The following is a 17,059-nucleotide window of genomic DNA, read 5'->3' on the forward strand; positions in this document are numbered from 1 at the left end:
CCATCCAACCAACCATCCATCCATTCACTGAGTCAACAAATATTTATGATAGACCAATTAGGCACCAGGTCCCATGCCAGGTGATAGAGACTCTATTGTGGCAAAGCAGGCAAAGCATTTGTTCTAGAACTTCTAGTCTAGTAGATTAAACCACTTCACAACTAGGGGCCCCTGATTGGCTTGGCAGGTAGAGCATGCAATGCTTGATCTCAGGGTTGTGAGTTCAAGCCCCACAGTGAGTAGGGAGATTACTTAAAATAAAATATTAGAAAAGCAATTGCACCCCTAAATATAGGTGACAAGAAGTGGGAAGTGCAGTTAAGGAAGAGTAAGAGAAGCCATGAATATGTACAATGGGAGGGCGCAGCCTTACTCCAGAGCTTCGCGGTCCACATGGTAGCCACCACACTGTGTGGCTATCTAGATTATTTTAGTTTAGTTGTAAGTTTATTTAATTAAACTTAATTAGTGGTTACCTATTGAACAGGGTAGATCTAGAGCATCTTCATCATCATGGAAGGTTCTATTGGACAGGGCTCTTCCATGGCTTCTTTGAGAAAATTGGAGCTGAGTCACAAAGGAAAAGAAGGGATTAAGCTTGTGGAGTAGGGAGAGAGCAGGGAAAGAGCATTCTAGGCAGAGGGAACAGCATGTGCAAAGGCCCTGAGGTAAGTGGGGAGCAAGATGAGTCCCAAGCTGGTAGGGTTGGTGCACAAAGTGAGGGGTGGGTCATATTGGATGAAACTGAAGAGGTGAGCACAGGCCAGACCACGCAGTCCCATAAGCTATGGTAAGGAGTTCGGATTTTATTTTTTGTGCACTGGGAAGTCATAGAAGGGTTTTAAATCAGAGAGACAAACACTATTAGATTAGCTTTAAAAAGAGCACTCTGATTCAGGAAAGAGTTAATGACCTTGTAAGTCCACAGAACACTTTTCAAAGTTCACGCGTGTTCATCGTGCTAGTGTGATAGCTCAGGCTAGTAATTCAAGACTCCCTTTAGAGACAGAAAAATAGGCTCAAGAAGTGTGCTCCACTGTAGTGGGTCAGAGGGCTGAGTCTTCAGGTGCCAAGTTGTTCCCCCCAAACTTTTTTTTGAAATTATTTTCAAACCATTAAAATAATACAAACTCATAAAAAAAATCAAATTGTATTCCAGTATTCTCCTTTTTCAAGAGAGAGGAGTTGACTGGCTTGGTCCTGCCATTTGAGGAAAGCAAGCCCAGAACTAGTAGTCTCAATCTCAAGGGATCCAAACAGAGACTGATTAAATTGAATTCTGGTATTTGTTCATTCACTCATTCCTTCAGTGGTATTTATCAGATGACTGCAGGATGCTAACCACGTCCTACATGCTCATGAGTAGGGCAGGTGTTGGTCCCTGCCGCCTTGGAGCTTTCCTTCTAGCTAGGCAGACAATGCACAAGCAAGGAATAATACCATTTCAGGTAGGACATGAGCTGTAAAGGAAATGAAGCAGGGAGCTGTGATGGAGCATGGCTTTACAGTAGGTTTGTTGGGTAAGGAGGGAGATGTGACCTCTGACGTCAGGACCTCAGGATGTAGTCCTTATGCCTTGGTTAACCCCAGGGCAGATTATCCGTGAGATGCATGGCTCCCATGATTATAACAGCTCTGCCACCAACTTACAGATGAGAAAAGAGGTTCAGGGAAGTTGAGTGACTTGATCATGTGATGAGACCATGAGAAAAGGAGGAAACTGGAACCCAGAGCTTTCTTCCCCATATTGAAATGTCTCCCTCTGGGAGCTTTTCAAGGACAAGGCAGCATCAAAGGGGCATAAAGCATGAATCTGCTGGCTGTAGAACCATTGATTAGCTCCTTTAACAGGGGCCCTCCGAATCTAGAATCCTTCAAGGCAGTGTGTCTATATCTTAATTGTGCTTTCCCTACCTTTAAATCAAATCACTTAAAACAAAACAAAACAACTTAATATTTAAAGGAAATTATTTCATTACCTTAGGTAGAAAATCAGTACCATTTACTGTAACTAGAGATAAACCATAAAGATAAATACAATAAAAATATAAATACAGTGAAAAAAGCAATGTTATGCAATTATGAATGTGTCCCATGTTTGAAGGGTGGTTCTGTTTCTTATTAAAAGGAAAAAAAACCAAGAGATTTTCTCTTTGATAACCGGATGGCCCCAGAGAGAACTGAATTTTAACTAATGTCAAATCTATAACGCTCCTAAAATCATCTGGGCCAGGGCTGGGTAGGTGCCGGGGTGGGGGGGTCTCTCTCCCTTTGGGCAATTCCTCTCTGCAGGGAAAGGAGTGTGGGTCCTTTGGAGACCATCTGAGTCCCAGGTAACAGAAGGCTCCTTCCTTCTGAATACCTGTGCAGAACTAGATTGAGTCCTTCGAGTCCAATGACCCAACTTCCAGTTTGTTTCTTGTCTGATAATAATGGTCCCTCATAGGTCATTGTGTCTGACACAGAGGAAGCCAATAATAATAAAAAGACTAATACTTCCAACTTAAATGTGAGGTGACCGCCCTTCCCTCCCCCTGCCCCAGACTGATCCTTTGTCCCTGGTCCTTTCTCAGTTGTAAGGTTTCCTGCTTCAAGGCCATGTTCCTTTGTGAAGGGGGTCTGTGCTGGGCTGCCTGGTGTCTATAATGGTTTTGGCTACAGGACTGCAAGGGTTAAACATGTTCAGCAGGAAACGGAGAAATAAGGCTCCCTAAGGAGGTAAAGGGGCCCTGGTCAGGGAGACAGGAGTCTAGTTTCTAAACCAGTGGTGTGGGCCTGGGCAAGTGCCTTCCCCTCTAGGGGTCCAGTCTCTGGTTCTAAATATGGGTAAGGGAGCTGGATGAGATGGTCCTTATTTTCAGAGAGTCTGTGAGATTTCTTCTTTCCTTGTGAACAGGCCGTCCTAGGGATAAGTAAGGCCCCAGGGCCATGGAGGCCTTGCAACCTGGTTCCCAGATGGCTCCCCAGAGCCAGCGGGACCCATTTGTCTCCTGGCTGAGCCACAGCCAGCCGGGCTGTTGAGGAGGGTGAGGGCGCCTCCTGGCGGGATTGGGGAGAAAGGCTCTTAGAGCTGTGGGATGGGTCTAAACTGACTGCAGGAGCATCCAAGCCATAAAGACCCATAGACGTCATCTAGCCCAATCCCCTCTTTTTCCAAATGGGGAAACTGAGGCTCAAAGGGGTGAAAGATATTTCCTCGGGTAGAGTTGTCAGATAAAACACAAGATTCCCCGGTGCCTGCGTGGCTCAGTCTTTGGGCATCTGCCTTTGGCTTGGGTCCCAGGGTCTTGGGATTGAGGCCCACATTGGGCTCCCTGCTTGGCGGGGAGCCTGCTTCTCCCTCTCCCACTCCCCCTGCTTGTGTTCCCTCTCTTTCTGTCAAATAAATGAATAAATAATTAAACAAAAAACCCCACAATATTCCCACTTAAATTTGTTTTCAGATAAACAATATTTGGGGGGGGGTAATAAGTATGTCCTATGCAATACTTAGGACATTCCTCTTCCTCCTCTTCTTTTTCCTTTTCTTCTTCTTCTTTTAAGATTTTGTTCATTTATTTGACAGAGAGAGAGAGAGAGAGAGCACAAGCAGGGGGAGTAACAGAGGGAGTGGGAGAAGCAGGCTCCCTGGGGAGTAGGGAGCCCTACGCAGGGCTTGATCCCAGGATTCTGGGATCACGACCTGAGCTGAAGGTAGATGCTTAACTGACTGAGCCACCCAGGTGCCTCTGTATTTTACTTCTTAAGAAACAAAAAAAGAGGGGCTCCTGGGTGGCTCAGTGGGTTAAAGCCTCTGCCTTCGGCTCAGGTCATGATCCCAGGGTCCTGGGATTCAGTCCCACATCAGGCTCTCTGCTCAGCAGGGAGCCTGCTTCCCCCCCTCTCTCTCTGACTTCCTCTCTGCCTACTTGTGATCTCTCTCTGTCAAATAAATTAAAAAAAATCTTTAAAAAAAAGAAATAAAAAAAGAACTGAGGCAAATATGGATGAACAATACGGTTTTTAAAAGCAGATAGTGAGTACGTGAATACATACATTATTCTATTTGTTGTAACATAAATATTTCACTAAAAATACTTGTAAGACTTAGGAGTACTTTAGGGGACTCTGATGTAGGTGGTCTGAAGACCATCATATGAGAAACACTGGCTTAGGAGGCAAGAGAGTATAAAGAATGGCCCACTTCCAAATATATATTGGTTGTCCTCCATGTCTAACAGCTGGGAGAATCAGGGAATTTATGGGGTGAGCTGGACAGGGCCTGGTCTTGAAGGGTGGGAAAGATTCAAAGAAGCATAGGTAAGTATCACAGTCAGGGAGCAAGTTGTCTGAGTAAATGGGAGAGTAAGAGCCAGGAGACTAGGGTTGTGTCTTGTTCATAGCTGGTATCTAATAAAAGACCTCTCTGGCCCTGTCTGCTTTCACTACCCCCTCAGTAACTACGCTTTCGCCACAGTAACATTCCTTGTGTTCCTGAAACATAACAAGTTCTGCCCTGCCTCAGGGCCTTTGCATTTGCTGTGCCCTCTGTTGGAACTATAGTCTTTCTCCAGCTTTTCCTTAGTTTCCGCCTCTTCATCACACTGTTCAAATGTTACCTCCTCAGAGAGACTGTTGCTGTTTACTCTTCTTACTTGCATTTCCTCTCCTTCATATCAATAATCACAATCTATAATTATTATCTTATTTATTAACTTTTGTTGCCTTACACCCCCACCCCAAAGCAAAATGTAACACAGGCACCTGATCTCTTTTGCTTACCACTGTGTCCCTAGCCCTGATTACATTTCTTGGAACATATTAAGTTCTCCCTGTCAGTATTTGATAAATGAATGAATGGATGAGAGGTGGGGCACGGTGTGAGTAGGAAAAGCTCTTAGAATGAAGACAAGGGTAGGTTGACATTGGGGTCTGAGAAAATGCTGGGAAAATCTCCTTGACATTGGTCTTGGCAAAGGTTTTTCGGATTTGACACCAAAAGTACAAGCAACAGAGCCAAAAATAAACAAGTGGGACTTCATCGAATTTAAAAGCTTCTATAGCTAGGGAAACCATCAGCAAAATGAAAAGGGAACCTATAGAATAAATGAAAATATCTGCAAAACATCTCTCTGATAAGGCGTTAATATCCAAGATATATCAGGAACTCATACAACTCAACAGCAAAAAACCAAACAACCTGATTTAAAAATAGGTGAGTACTTGAATAGGCATTTTTCCAAAGAAGATATTCAAGTGGCCAACAGGTATATATATGAAAAGGTGCTCAGGATCACCCATCATCAGGGAAATGCAAATCAAAACCACAAAGATACAACCTCATGCCCGTTTGAATGGCTGTCATCACAAGGACAAGAGATAATAAGCATTGGTGAGAAGGTGAAGGACAAGAAACCCTTATCCCTAGTAGTGGGAATTGGTGCAGCCGCGATGGAAAACAGCATGTGGACTCCTCGAAAAATTAAGAAGAGAACTACCATGTGATCCAGTTGTTCCACTTCTGGGTATATATCTGAAGGAATGAAATCACTATCCCGAAGAGGTATTTGCACCCTCATGTTTACTCCAGCATTATTCACAGTAGCCAAGACTGGAGTCAACCCAAGCGTCCATCAATGGGCCAATGGATAAAGAAGATGTAGTTTGTATATACAATGAGGTATTATTCAGCCGTAAAAAGGAGGAAATCTTCCTCTTTGTGACAACATGGATGGACCTTGAGGGCATTATGCTAAGTGAAAAAAATTCTGGCAAAGAAAGAGAAACGTTGTAAGTGCTTGCTTATATCTGGGATCTAAAAAGGCTGAACTCAAAGAAATTTGAGAGTAGAATGATGGGTGCCAGGGGCAGGGGAATGGGGAAAATGGGGAGATGTTTGTATAAATGCCAAGCTATAGGATGAGTGAGGTCGCACAGTGAGTGTAATCAACAATACTGTGTGATATACCGGAAAGTTATTAAGAGAGATCGTAAATGTCGCCACACACAAAATAGGGGTAATTTTGTGAGGGGACAGGATTTTAACCAGCCCTATTGAGGTCGGCATTTTGCAATGTATCAAAATCATCCCACTGTGCATTAAATCATCCCACTGTACACCTTAAACTTACCTAGGTTATTTGTCTATACTATCTCAACAAAGGTGGAAAAAACAAAACAAGTAAAAATCTCTGCATTTCCCAGGTCCCTGCTAATTGAGTAATATGTAGCTCTCCGTCTGTTAAAAGCAGCCTGGGGTCTCTTTGGTCGCGCATTTGCCGAGGGAAGGGCTAAGGAAGCCGGCGGTGCAAGTAGGCCAAGACGGTAACAGCTAGGTGCCGCTGGTGAGGCCGGTTTCTGCAGCGGTGACGGAGCCCAGGGGAAGTGCCAGGCCGAGCAGAGGGCGAGCATCCATCCACCGAGTCCCGCTGCCCTGCAGTATGTCTTAAAGCAGAGCAAAACAAAGCAACGACAAACAAACACCCAAACAGCTTTGTCGGCGTTTGCAAAGGAGAGCTACATTCCGGGCTCAGATCTTTGGGAATAAGTTCATGGGTTCGTTGAAAAGCCACGCGGGCCGTGAGACAATTCTTCGTGGAGCGGGACTGTCGCGGGCCCTGCTGGACGCCTGAGTCTCCGCCCCCGCCCCCGCCCGCTAATGCCGGCTGTGCCCCGAAACTGTGGCGGACCCCGCAACTCCGAAAGGACTCCCCCACGCCCCCCGCGGGGGAGGGGCGCCATACGCCACCCCGGAGAAGCGGTTTCCTGGAAGCCGGCTGAGTACCACCTGCCACCAGCAGGGGGCAGCCTGACTCAAGAAACGGGAAGTCCTGGGCCTGGCGGCGGACTCCTCCCAGGTCGGCTGGGAGGGCCCCGCCTGTCTGTCCTCAGGATACCCAGGGAGCTTCTGCTCCACTGCAAGCTCCCAGGGCCCACCGTTCTACAGTGGGAGAAACTGAATCTCAGACAGGCAGAGGGATGGGAGATTTGCTCCACACCTACTTTGGTGGCAGTCTGTGAAGCGATTCAAGGAGCGGAAACCCAGAGCCCTGTAATGTCATCATCCCTGTGCTCTGAGAAACATTACTTTTTTTTTTTTTTAATATTTATTTGAGAGAGACAGAGAGTGAGAGAGAGCATAAGCGAGGAGAAGGTGAGAAGGAGAAGCAGACTCCCCGTGGAGCTGGGAGCCCGATGTAGGACTCGACCTGGGACTCTGGGATCATGACCTGAGCTGAAGGCAGTCACTTAACCGACTGAGCCACCCAGGTGCCTTTTTATAAGATTTTATTTATTTATTTGAGAGAGCATGAGAGTCAGGTCACAAGCCAGGGGGAGGGGCAGAGGGAGAAGCAGGCTCCCTACTGAGCAAGGAACCCGATGTAGGGCTTGATCCCAGGGCCCTGTGGGATCGTGACCTGAGCCAAAGGCAGATACTTAACTGACTGAGCCACCAGGGAGCCCTGAGAAACATTATCTTCACATCCCTGGTTCTCAGCCATGGGACACACAGCCAGTCATTGAGCCCTCTGGTGCCCAAGGCTGGCTCCTGGGCTTAGCAGAGAAGACAGTGTGCTAGGGGGAAATAAGAGAAGCCTGCTGACCTGGTCCTTGTCCCAACCCTGGCAGTAACTGCAGGACTACCCGATTCCCCAACTTTCTGTCTGTAATGAAAGTGTGGTAGGGACACCTGGCTGAACAAGGAGCAGGATGTGGGATGTGATTCCAGGCCCCTGTAATCATGACCTGAGCTGAAGACAGACACTTAACAGACTGAGCCACCCAGGTGTCCCTCTGGAGAAATGTTGTAATATAATATGTAAAGATATTTGTGTGTGCATATATATGTATACATACTTTTAAAAATTTTTTATTTATTTAAGTAATCTCTACACCCATTGTGGAGCTTGAACTCATGACCCTGAGATCCAGAGTCCCACGCTCTCCTGACTGAGCCAGCCGGGTGCTGTAATAAAATATACATTTAATAAATATACATTTAATAAATATACATTTTATCACAGATTGGATTATAGTATACATTTTATTATGTGCTTTGTTTGTACTTTAAAGTATCACTAGTAATCTTTCCACAGCAATGATGTGTATTTGCCTCCACAGCAATGATGTGTATTTGCCTCCCTTCTTCTGGTGCCTGCATCCCATTCCACGATACAAATGTCCCACAGTTAAATGGCCCTTCTCTGCCTGCCTCCCTCCAGCCCAAAGAGTGTCGAAATCACATGAGGTCGCCCCAGTTCCAGTTCCTGAGTCACTGTGGGAATCTTGTAAGTCTTTCCCTGCCTGCCCATCAATTTTCCCACCTGGTTTAGCAACTTCTGCCTTCCCTCCCAGGGGCTCCTATGACCCTCCTATGAGGGTCTCTTGAGATAACATCTTATGAAGGCCTTTGCCAAAAGCATGCCTTTTTCTGCCCCTGGAAGGAATTATTTTCACTTGTTCTGAAGAAGAGTCTCTGCATGTACTTGTAACTCCTGCCAAGAAATCTGAGAGGCCCTGAATTCCTCAGTGCCTGGATCCCAGAATCACTTAATCTGCTGGCTGCTCCCTTCCAAGGGGCACTGAGATGAGGGAGTTACATGCTGCTTAAAGGCTTAGAGGGTGTCAGCTTGAAGAGAGGAGAGAGTGAGGGAGCGTCTGCTGCCACTTGGCTCGACCTCTCAGATGAAAAGGTTTGGGAGAAGCGAATGTTTACAGGGATTAGGGCAGACACACTGGAAGAGCCAGAGTTCCCCTCTGCTTCTCAAAGATGACAGAGGATTGTCATCATCAAAGCCCCCTGAGGAAGACTCGGACTCTTTCCATTCCAGAACCACTTAGCATAGGGGACTGTGAGCACCTGAAGTTTTGTGGGGATTGGGGCAGACCATCACGGCTGCTTTACCTTGCACAACTCCAGGGGGCTCTGTTTACATTGATGGTGCTGTGAACAGTGCCCAGGAGAGGTACAAAGTGACGCTGATGACCATACTACAGCAGCCAGTATGATCTTTCTAAAATGTAAAAAACAAAAACAAAACCCACAACAACCAAACCCCAAAACAAAAAAACCTAATGATTTCTTGTTATACCCAAAATAAAATCCATATATCTCTCTGCATGATCCAGCCTCATTTTCCTAACTTTATGTCCTACCATCATCCTGGCTCACTAAATTGCAAACACACTGACCTTGCTGATCCTCACACTGGTCTAGGGGCCTTAGCTCCTACCTCAGGGCCTTTGCATAGGCTGCCTCTAGACCTTCCCAAAGTTGGCTGCTTCCCGTTATTGAATGCTCATCTTATTTTCAAACATGGGCCCTTTCTATTTACTCCCATCTTATATTCGAAGTCCCATCCACAAGAAGCTATGCTCCTTTTGAATATACTCGTCCTTTTTCCAGCAGCTGGCAGATTAAGCTTATATCCATAGAATCAGCACAATACATGGGACCTTATAGACATTCACAGTTATTTATTGAACAAATATTGACTTGAGTCAGGGCAGTGATGACACCTTTGAAACTGTAAGGTGTTGTACTTGGATGAAAGCCACCCCAAGAAAGCCTACACCAAGTAGGAAACTTAGTGTCTCTTAGTTTCATAAGTTCTTGAAAAACAGAACTTTTCTTTGGGGTCAGTGCATCATTTTATCCCTCCCTGCCTGTGTAGGCTTACAAATGGTGGGGCTAGCAGTAACAACCCAATCCAGCTCCTTTACTGTAATGACAGGGAAACCGAGACCTTCTCAAAGGCGAAAAAGACACAGACATTAGAAGTTGACCTGGGACTAAGAACTACTGGGCCAGTGTACCCGGTGTCCACTGTATAGATGAAGAACTGAGTGGGTAATGTACTTTGAGGGGCACCCTGATCTGCCCTGAGAAACCCATCACAGTGCCCCAAATTTCCAAGCATTTCTCTTTCATCTGGGTAAGGGCAGTGTGTCTGTAGAAGACTCCTATGAAAACAGAAATACTTTATGACCATCTCATCCCTCAGAAGAGATTTGCTTCTTAGATAAGCAGATGTGGAAAAGTGAAGGATGGGACCTGAGTGGGGAGAAAGTTCCTGGGTGGTGATGGCAGCGTTTGTGATGAAGGGGGGAGTTTGGGGGTCTACGCTTGGGGGCAGGAGAGTGGAAGGGAGGTGTGGCACCCTTGCCAACCTCTGCTAATCTCATTTTGCCTCAGGCTGGCCTCAAAAGGGAACCACAGAGAACTGTTCGGATGCCAATAAATGAATACCAGCAGCAAACAAAGAGCTGTTTGTGCTGGGGAGAACCAGTCCCACGGGTGGTTTGGGTGTAGCGGAAAGCAAGGCTCAGGTTTTGGGACAGATGGCATTTAGAAAGCTGAGGAAAGAGAGGGCCATCCCCTGTTTCTCTGGGCCACCCTGCCCATCACCCCTGAGTCTTGGGAACAGTCCGCATCAGAGACACCTCCCGGGGGGCTGCAGTACCCCATTGGAACTCCTGTTCAGTCACTCTGCCCTCCTGGAGGGTGAGGTGAGGGAGACCCGGGGCAGGGGGTCTGTCTAGAGTGCTTGGACAGCTGGAACAGGCAGAAAACAAGCAAGTTCAGCAAGACTCTGATATTCTAGCTAAAAAGCTGGGAACTGTCCACACCCTACTCCCTGCAGTCCGCAACTAGAAACATCTCCAAGAAACGCAGTGGAAGTAAATAATGTTACCAGCAGACCTGGGCCTGAGCATTCCCTGGTTTTGTCTGCGAGGTCTGTTCCATTCAACCTCTGCTGCTCCAGGGAGGGAAATATAAGGCCAGGAACTGCCTCCAGGGTTTAGTCTGAGGTTGGCTGAATAGGCTTCCAAAATGCATGGCATTTCTCCTTTTTCTCTCCTTATTCAAAGCCCAGCTGTTCCAAAAGGCTCCGCTAAAATCCTTTCTGGTCCACGGCAGCTTCTTTCCTTTGAGCTCCAAGGGCTGTTTTCCTCCCTTGGCACTTTGCACAGGCAGCCCCATATGACCACTGGTTGTCGTATCCCCAAATCCTCCTTGATCTCCTTGAAGGCACGGTGCTGAGCACACAAGAGGATACCCCTGATTAAAGCCTGGAGCCAGATGGAACCCGCGTCACCATGATTGTCTCTTCCCCTCAAGTATAGATGCAGAAAAGTAGAGTGATATGTACCAGGGGCGGGGAGAAGGGGGCAAAGGGGAGTTGCTGTTGAATGGGTGCAGAGGTTCTGTCCTGCAAGATGAAGAAGTTATGGAGACTAGCTGCAAAACAATGTAAATATCCTTACCGCTACTGAACTGATGACGCTCAAAAGTGGTTAAAATGGTAAACTTTATGTTGTACATATTTTACCACAAACTAAAAAAAATTAAATAAGTCTTTAAAGCTATTAAGTGATGTAGCAAATCGTGGATGCTCCCCAAGGGCAGGGATTTTTATCTGTTTTGTGCACTGCCGTGTCCCTTGTCCCTTGAAGGGCGCCTGGCATGGGGCAGGTGCTCAGTACATGTTTAGGGAGTGAGTGTACCCTAGCCACTTTGCACTGATGATTTATTCACAACCCCTGTATTTTAAAATCATTTTTATTTTTAAAGTAAACTCTACCCCCAATGTGGGGCTTGAACTCCCAACCCCCAGATCATGAGTCTCATGCTCCACTGACTGAGCCAGGCGGGCACCCCTATTCATGACCCCTTTAAGTGTGATGGTGATACTGCAACCACTTTGAAGGTCAAGCCAAACTCCAGAGTGTCTTATGGGACTTGCCCTTTCCCCTACTTCTTGCAACCAGCTGGTGCCAGAGCAAGGACGCCAACTGCGTGTGGGCTGTTATAACCCAGAACCTACCTATCGGCAGACCTCACTAGCATTCTTATGGGGAACTTCAATAGAGAGTCATGTTTCAAAACACCCTTTGCTAACTTGCCCTATCAGACATGAAGATATCAAACCATATCTGAAACTGGACAAAACAAAACAAATAACTATGTCCGAAGGGCACAGTACTTCTCATTTCTGTTAAAATGACTGTTTTGGCCATATTCCTTCTCTTCCCCAACATGCTTGGCTTGAAGCGGGAAGCTGTGATATGCCTTCATCCTGTCTTCAGCATTCTTACACAATTTACTTCCATTTGCTCCATATCTACTCACACCTACTTTCCCCTTTTTTATTGTTTATGTCAACTTTTTATTGAAGCAAAATACACACACAGAAAAATGCACAAATCTTACGTGTACAACTCAATGAATTTTCACAAACTGAACACATCTATGTGATCAGTACCCAGTTCTGGAAATAGAATATTACCAGCTCTTCAGAAGTTCCTTTGTGTCTCCTGGAAAGACTCTTACTGATTTCTGGTCCAATATTTTCATTTTGCATGAGAAAAAAAACAAACAAACAAGGCCCAACAGGGAAAAAGATGCGAGCCCACAGCACAATGCTTTGCTGCAACCTTGTAGACTTGGAAATGCAACGTCTCCTGCACGGAACACACCCCCTATGGTGCCTCCACAAGTCCCTGTGGAGTGGAACAGTCTGGGCCCCTCATTCCCCTCTGCCTGGATGGTGCTGAAGTCAGGGCATGAGCTGTACCTGCTTTTTGTGGGACTGTTGCTATACCCTGGCCATTCCCAGGGTTCTGTTCTGGCCTCTCCCCCTGACAACACGCTCCTAAGAAGTTTAACAAGATTGTGCCAAAGGGCCCTAAAGATCTGATCATCTCATGGTTAGCAAAAGAAAGAAAGAAACAAAAGGAAAAAGAAAGAAAGAAAAAAAAGAAAGAAAGCCCTCAAAATGTTATTCTTAAAATTCCCTAAATTAGTGAGTTGTTATTGCAAAAAAAAAAAAAAAATCTAAAAATAGAGAAGCATACTAAGCAAGTATAGAATATTCTCTTGTCTGGATTGTGAATCAGTCAGGGGTACCCGTGGCTGCATGGTTGATGGGCTTTATACATGTGTGTCTGTGTAATTTTTTTTTAACAGCTGCCTCTTTTCCTTTCCTCCTCCTTGGCTTTCTCTCAAAGTCATTGTTTTGCTGCCAAAAGCTGGATGAGAAGGAGATGGGAAAGAGATAGAGTGACTGCCCCTGGCCATGTACCACAAAAGCCCAGGCTTCCCATTCATTTTTGGTGTGATGACTTTGTGTGTGATAGAAACACAGAGCAGCAAGGGTGTTCTTAGCACCGAGGTCTCTGTAAACAGGATCATGCACTGGAAAACAAAGAAGCTAGAATGGGATGCAGCTGTAATGAATGTTCAACCACATAATCCTTCATATGGTTGGTGGATCTCTCCCACAAGAATGCAAATAAAACCCAAGTCCTTTGACTCCCAGGGCAGTGCTCTTTGTACTCTTCCACCTCAGTTCCCAGGGTAATTCTATTCACTTTTTCTATTCTGCCCTCCTTCCTCCTCAAACATCTATGGGTACTTGTTGTACTACGGGTGCCAATTTTGGATTTGTGAAACAATGTCATCATGGCAATAACACAGCAAGCTTGCCCTTGAAGAACTGAATTGGCTAGGGAAATCTGGCCAGTAGCATGCATAGCAGTCAGAATAAATTAGGTTGCAAGTGACAGAAACTGAGATCAAATGAACTTAAGCAAAAAGGGAATTCATCAGCTCATGTAACTGATAAGTTGGGATTTCAGGCATAACTGGATCAAGGGCTCTCTTCTCTTTCTCTCCCTTAGCTCTTCTCTCTTTGCCTGTTGGTGTTAGCCTCTCTTTTTTGCTGCTGCTAGGCTTCCTTGCATGGATGGGTGTGATGGGTTGAATGATGGCCTCCAAAAGATGTGCATGTCCTAATCCTCAACTCGTGAATGTGTTACCATACATGGTAAAAGTGATTTTACATATATCATTAAGTTAAGGACCTTGAGATGGGGATGATCATGGGTTATCCAGGTGAGCCCAATGTAATGAAAGTCCTTATAAGAGGGGGGCACGAGGGTCACAGTAGAAGAAAGAAATGTGATGAGAGAAGCAGAGATCAGAGAGATAGAGAGTGTTTTGAAGATGCCACTCTACTAGCCTTGAAGATGGAGGAATATGCAAGCCATAAGCCAAGGATTGGAGATAACCCCTAGAAGCTGGAAAAGTCAAGGAAATGAATCATTCCCTAAGGCTTCCAGAAGGAATGGGACCCAGGTGACGCCTTGAATTTAGGACTTCTGACCTCCAGAACTATAAGATAATAAATGCATGTTCTTTTAAGCCACCAAGTATGTGGTGATTTGTTACTACAGCAATAGGAAATTAACACAATGGGCTTGTGTCTCCAGGTTTAAATCTTCTTATGTACTAATCCAAGTGGTCTTTGGGGGTGGAGAAAGTTTCTTTCTCCCAAAGTCCCCAGGAGATTGCCAAAGATTCTCCTTGGCCACAATCAGGTCATGGGACCGGTGTACCAATCACTGGTGCCAGAACAGGCAAGTGAGAAAGCTGGCTCGGCCTGAGGGTTGTGTCTGGGGCGGTGGCTTGGGCGGGCACACTGTGACCCACAGGTCCCTTGGAATCACCTGAAATGGAGAGACAAAGGCCTGCCGGAGGGGTAAAAACAGCACACATTCCCTGCAGTAGGGAATATTTGGAGTGATGTGAGGAGAAACCGAAGGCTGGATTAAGAGGTGCTGAGGGTAGGAGGGGTGAGTGAGCCAGAGGAGTGGCAGACAGAACTGTCTGAAAGTTCTGGCCACTTCTGAGCCACATGAGAATTTTTGTTGCTGCATTGCAGAGTTGTCAGTGTGAGAATAGCTGGAGGCAGATTCTGTGTGTGTGTGTGTGTGTGCATGCACATACATGCTCTGCACACATGTGCATAGGAGGTAACTGAGTATGGTGGTTAAGCTCTGAAAAGTCTGAGTTCCTAGCCCAGATCTGCACACTGACTAGGAGAGCAACCTTACGTAAGGCTCTTCATCTCTTCTGAGACTCAGACTCCTCATCTGTAAAATGGGGACACTGGGTTGGAGGTTAGAGTGCTTGCCTTTTAAATTTTCCTCTTGTTTGGGAAGCCAGGGGCTGTGAGCCCTCAGTAGGGGCTATTCCTGGGTGAGTTGGTCATTGTGGTTTCAGAAACTCTTCAGGCTCCGTCAAGTCTACATGCATTTGGTTCTGACATGCCTGGCCTGGGATTTCTTCCAGGCTTTCAGCTTGCAGCCCCAGAGCTTGACTCTATCCCTAACTTGTTCATCTGGAGCTCATAGAGAGAGGACTAGTTCATTTGTGCTCAGTAGCTGCCTAAGGAACTCCATGCAAAAGGCTTGGGAAAGTAGCTTCTGTTTGGGGATAAGATGTCAGTGTCCCCCTGGAGAGTCGAAACCATCAGCAGTTGGGCCTTTGACCACTTCCCGCATGCCTGGCCCTGTGCAAACTCCTGTCAACCAAAATTCATCTCCACTGCATAGCAAAATGCCAAGGAACCACAGCTTACACATATAAGGGTTGTTTTTCCTGTTTATAAGGAGGTTTGACACAAGGGGTTCCATATTGATGTGATGGTGCTGTGTAATTATCAGGAATCTGGAATCCTATCTTTTTCTTTTTTAGGGCAGCATTTCCCCAAAGTCTTTGGTCAGATAAATTTGAGCCATACTACTTACTATAAATCCCCTTTAGAGATGGACTCACACTCAACCCCAATATGCTTTGGACCTGCACTGCTTCCCTGGCACTTTTTATGGATAATATTAAGAAGTATATGCTTTTGGAGGAGGAGCAAGATGGCAGAGGAGTAGGAGACCTAAATATCATTGGGTCCCAGGAGTTCAGCTGGATAGTTACCAAATCATTCTGAACTGCTACAAACTCAACAGGAGAGCAAAGAGAAGAAGAGCAATTCTTTTTTTTTTTTTTCTTCTTTTTCTAAGAAGAGAAATTCTAAGAATAGAAAATCGACCACTTTCCAGAAGGTAGGATGTGTGGAAAAGTGAATCCAAGGCAACATTTGAGAAGATAGACTGTGGGGGGAGGGGCTGGCTCCCGGCAAATGAGAGAGCAGTAGAGCACAAAATCAGAACTTTTAGAAGTCTGGTCTACTGAAGGATATCATTCCAGAAGCTAAGCAGGGGAGTTGGGGGGGGGGGGGCGGTGTGTGGAGCCCTCACAGGGACAGTGTGGTCTCAGGACCTACAGGGTCACAAAAAGACCAGGGATGTCTGAGTGTGGCAGAGCTCCCAGGTAGCAGAGTTGGGCTCTCAGAGGAAGGGCTCTCAGTTCAGGGTTACCTTAAACTGTGATCCAAGGCACAGCTGGGCCACTGCTTTTCAGGCAGGGACCCAATAAGTAACAGATCTGGGGAGACTCACCTTCCTCCAGGAGGAACAGCACAGGAGCATGTTGCAGGAATCTGCTGGGTTTGGAGACTTCAAATGGGACAGTGTGCCAGGGATAGAAATGCTCGGTCACAGGCTGGGTGAGCTCGAAGTGCAGCCAGAGACCAGGGAGACAGAAGGGATTGACTGCTTTTCTCAGAGGGCACACTGAGAAGTGGGTCTGAGCTCTCAGCTCCTCCAGGCCATAGATTGGGAGGCCACCATTTTCATTTCCATCCTCCAGAGCTCTATGGAAAGCATTAAGGGAACAAAAGCTACCGAGACGGAACCTGAGCAGATTGCTTAGCCTGGCACCTGGCAAGGGTGCTGCAATTCTGCCTCGGGCAAAGACATCTGAAAGTCAGTACAACAGGCCCATCCCCCAGAAGATTAGCAAGAACACCCAGCCAAGACCAAGTTCACCCATCAATGAGAACGATAGAATGCTAGAGCTAGGGGAATATAGCACATAGAATTCACAGTTTTTTCCCCACGATTCCTTACTATTTTAAAGTTAAAATTTTTTAATTTTATTTTTTTCTTATTCTATTAAAAAAAATTTTCCTCTTTCCTCTTTTAACCTTTTTAAACTATTTTGTCTTATAATATCTCTTTAAAAATCTTTTTAAATTTTCGTTGTTATAGTCATACTCTATATCTTCATTGTATTTAACCTTATTTTTTGTATAGGCTTTTCTTTCTTTAAAAATTTGGATTACAGTTTCTTCTAATAAATCAAAATATACCCTAAATCTAGCACATGGGTTTATTCTAG

Source organism: Meles meles, chromosome 3 (assembly GCF_922984935.1).
Source record: "Meles meles chromosome 3, mMelMel3.1 paternal haplotype, whole genome shotgun sequence".
In the NCBI taxonomy this organism is placed as follows: Eukaryota; Metazoa; Chordata; class Mammalia; order Carnivora; family Mustelidae; genus Meles; species Meles meles.